Here is a 4,781-nt window from a genome sequence, read left to right as displayed (position 1 = left end):
CTGGGACATTTTTGTTGTTTGGAATGGATGAAAAGAGGTGTGAAGAAGAAAGATGAGTAGTTCAGAGAGAAAACAACAGACTGTTCGATGGGTAGATCAGGGAGACTATACAGTAAAATAAATGACTAATAACAGATAAGGGAGAAAAACAAAGAAAGGAATTACACCTTTATGAAGGCAATAAGATCTTGGACCAAGAACACAGATGAGCTCACTTCAGTCTGACTGAAATCACACTGAAATAAAAAATGACTCCTTTTTTTAAATTTTAATTCACACTGTCACATGTCTTCAGTAGCTCACAGTCAGTACAAAGCGACCCCACAGGCTTGCTGGTTCTCTATCAAATCAGATAATCAGATATGACGATTAATTTTATTCACCTGGTGTGAGACTGTGCCTGAACAGAGACTCCTTGTCCTGACTGGAAAACCACAACTGCTCAATCAAAAATCATCCACAGCCATTATTTCCAGGTGTTTGTATTTGAACTAGTTGTACAGCTGTGCAGGGATCTGCGTTTTTTTGTAATGCACTATGGATGTCATAGAAGATAAATCACATGTATGAATCACGAGGTTGAATCACAACTTTTCAATCTGTGAAGTAGGTTCATTTTAGGAATAGGCCTTCTGTGACATTACCCACCGCAGGGGTCGGGGTCATAATAATCAAGTTAAGTCAATAATCATGGTCAATTATGAATAAGTGGTTGATTAGCATACTTGCCAACCTCAAGACATCATAGCTTAAATTGGGAGACCAAACTTAACCAAGGTATCTGGTGATAGTCCCCCAGAAAGTAGTTTTTTCAGAGACTGTATTCTTGATTTCTAGTGAATTTATCGAGTTATTCTCAAACAAACCAGATTTTATTCAATTATAAAGCCAGCCTGAACATACAAGAGAGGAAAATAGTTTTTAGCTTTTTGGATTTGTCATATTTTTCTTATTGATTATGTCAGATGTGCTTTCACACAAATGTACGGATAAGACTACAAAGGCATTCATCATCTGACACCTCTGCAGCTAAATGAAGCTGTTAACTAATGGTACTGTCTGATAAATAACAGCTAGGATAAATACCAATTCATGATGCACTATTGCAGCATTTTGCATTCATTTGACTCTGGCCTGTACAGCCTGTCTGCTGGACTAAATGATTTGTTGCAACAAAGCTCTGATTTGCATGGCTGTGAATGAGAAAAATACCTCTGGAACCAGCAGATCCTCCCATTTCACAACAGTATCAAATATGAACATCATAGCCATGCTTGTTGGGTAATAGTTTTGTTTTTAATAATAAGCATGTTACCATGGAGGTCATATAAAACAGCTTACGAAAAAGAGCCAGATATTGAAGAATAATGACAATACTGTTAAAATGTTAATAAATATATAATATATATGAAAAAGAACTGCGTTTTGTCGAAGCCCATATAAAAACCCTCCTTCAGATGTGTTTGTACCGCTGACAACTAAGATTGAAGGCTGTCTCTAACAGCAGAGGACACAGGTTACATTCCCTCTGATGTAACCGCCAATCAAAACTCCATTTCAGGCGTCTCAGCTGCCTGCTCAAGTACCATTAAAGAGCCATTTTGTTTTGATTTGTGATTCTCAGCATGTTGATCGGCACATTGTGACCCGCTTTTACACCTTTTCTAGAGCCTAGCCCTGGACACATGAATAAAATAAGCAATAATATTAAATAAACACTCAAAGTGACTAATGTGAAACGTGTCACTCAAAGTGATGAACCTACAGAGAAACTGCAGTTCACCGCCAGCTCTATGCAGCATTTAAACGTCTCAGACTAGATATTGAACTTAGTTTTGTCAAGTGGCAACAAGCATGACTCCCGTTGAATGCTGATGTTGCTGTGTGTCTGCTGAATGTTTAAATAGGCAAGTTTTCATCATACTAACTTTAAACTTTAAACACTGTGAATTATGATTACCTGTATTTATTATCCCTATTTAACACTTTCCATTTAGTGCCATCATCAGGTCAAATCAGAGAAAAAGTGTCCACACATGGAAGAGGTTGGCGTGGTTGGATGAGTCAAACAAACACAAGACTTTCACCCAGGAGACCGCTGTTCGTTGTATAGTGTGAAATCAGACATGACGTATGTAATGCGACTTAATTTGTATACATAATGTAAAGGTCCAGTGTTTAGGAGGATCTATTGGCAGGAATAGAATATCAATGTTAATGTTCAGGTATGTTTTCATTATATATTCAGCTGAATATAGGAATCTTTACAATTTTGTTTTGTAAACTGCGACCATTTCACGCTCACTTGATTTTTTCCTTTCCTGCAAGTCAAAATCTTAAATTGTGTAGACATACACATGAAATGTGTATAAAATGTTATGTAAATGCCGTCCAACGATATCACATCACAATAAATTTTACATCTCCCTTTTATAAAAGCAGGGTGGATGTTTCCTTGAAAACAGCTTTCATAATCAATCAAATTTAAAAGAAAGGAACAGAGGCAGAGGCAATTCACACTTTGAATTAAGTGGACTGAAAATGAATGAAAGCAGTCTGTTTATTAATAGAGGCTGTTTCCCCAGTGTAAGGCTCTTAGGATTAATGAATGGTCTTTTAACAAGAGAAAATAAAAACAAAGTTAAACAAAACTGGACACATTCAGAGCTGAACTCCCTGAATCCTTGAACCACGTCATGAACAAATACAAGCATACATAAACATTTTACACAAGTTCATCACATGACAAGTATTCTCATCCACTCATGTAGATCATTTAAACCCTTTAATTCAGAGTGATTCTGCTTGTCAGCGCTGGATGTACCACAACCAACAGATTCCTTTCCATTACTTAAGAAAATGTTCTTAATTCTTCTCAGGTAATTGAAATCTCAGTGTTTTTGAAATATGTAGCATCTATATTGTAGAATCACTCAGAAAAAGAAGACAATGTTTAGGTTTGTACATCTATATTTATAAGGACCCTCACCGATATAATGACCCTAACCATAAAAGGGTTAGTATGGATATTATTCCCATATTTGTCCACCATTATTCAGTTCAATTTTGTGCAATCACTGCAATTTTTTCACAAATTTGACCATTGTAGTTTTCACCAACTATAACAGTTGACCAATCCGTCACCAAAACTAGCAATTTTATTCACAGTGGAAGAAGTTTTTTTTTTTTTTTTTTTAATGAATTATGCAAAAATATTTGCAACTGGAAACCACTTTTTTGTGTTCAAAGAGAAATATTTGAGATGATTCCTGTGAGGGTTTTTTTCTTTTACGCTGTAGGAGGCTCACGCTCCTTGCTGTAATCAATGCTGTTTCCCAAATCCCTACAATGGAGGAAGCCCAGCTCTAGTCCTCTCAGTCACAATCAGAGAAACAACCGATCAGACCTTTGGATGTGGGATTAAGAATGGGGACATCTTCTTCCTACAATGCTAGCTGGCTCCCTGGCTGCTTCCATGAAAGATTTGCAACAGAAAATGGGCACTGAGAAGGCTCCAAGGCTCCTTTAGTTTGTTTATAAGCCCTAATACCAACTCTTTACCTTCTAAGAGCCCAGACAAAATATGTCCAAACTGTCCAAGACCTTGAAAACTCAAATCAGTCCTCACAAAGACAGAAGTACAAAACCACAGAGAGTAAAGAAATTGGTTTATGGTACAAAACAGAGGAGAGGCTCTCTGTTCTCACATCGTTTACAAGCCAGGCTCAGAAAAACATGATGCCAACTCGCACACATACACTCTCACACTCTCTCTCTCTCTCTCTCTCACACACACACACACACAGCTTTAAGCTCTCAGCAGTTCAAATTAATTTGAAATGTATAAAACATTATTGCTAAACTAAGAAATAAACAACAATTAAATAAAATAGGATTTGTTTATAGGAAAGTACCGAAACACACTGAAGATGCACCAACACAACTTTTTCTCTTGGTTTCACTGATATTCAAGTTATCAGGTGACACTGAAGCAGAGCTGGACGATCAGTTTGGATCATTTCCCACAAAAAAATAAAAATAAAAACAACAACAAAAGGTCTGTTACAGAGATTTAAGATCATGTTCGAAAAACAAAAAAATAACCCTTTGCTAAAATTTTAGACACATGAATATATATTTTTAGTAATTTTCTTCTATTCTAATTTCTACCAATTTAAACAGTTTTTACTTCAAAGGATAATTCTGATTTGTTACAGTTTCTAATTTCTATCAGTAATAATAACACTGCACTCACCAAATTATTAATTACAATAATTGACATTATTAAAAATAAACAAACAGGTGGACGATCAGTAAGTTGGAAACGAACCAACACTTTAGATGAACTGTGGGAGCATAATATTTTTATCACTACCTCCTCATTTAGAGGCAGCCATCCTAATTAAAACAGGGTGAATGATAATGATAAATACATTATTTCTCATGATCCTTAATCGACAAGCAAAGACACATTAAATAAAGCTCTTTTAAAGTGGTAACTAGGTAAATTGATGATAAATTCTAGATTAAGCTTTTTACGCTAATTACTTAGTATTTAGTCTCCTCATTAGCCTGATAATCAGACTGAGCAGCTAACACACAATATAAGCAAACAACGCCACAAATGTCGTCGCATTTGAATTTTGTGATATCAGAATGATGTCACACTAACTTTGCCTGTGTTGCTATCACAGCCTTTGTTTACAAATCCAGTCTGGCTGCACATGCATGTTAGTGCATACAGTCTCTCCCAGCGTACAACTGAGGAGAGCGACTGAAAC

The sequence above is a fragment of the Morone saxatilis genome, unplaced genomic scaffold (genome assembly GCF_004916995.1).
Source record: "Morone saxatilis isolate NCDOM2014 unplaced genomic scaffold, NCSU_SB_2.0 Contig20, whole genome shotgun sequence".
Taxonomy (NCBI): domain Eukaryota; kingdom Metazoa; phylum Chordata; class Actinopteri; family Moronidae; genus Morone; species Morone saxatilis.
The sequence above is the reverse complement of the archived record's forward strand: the minus strand, read 5'-3'. Positions refer to the sequence as shown.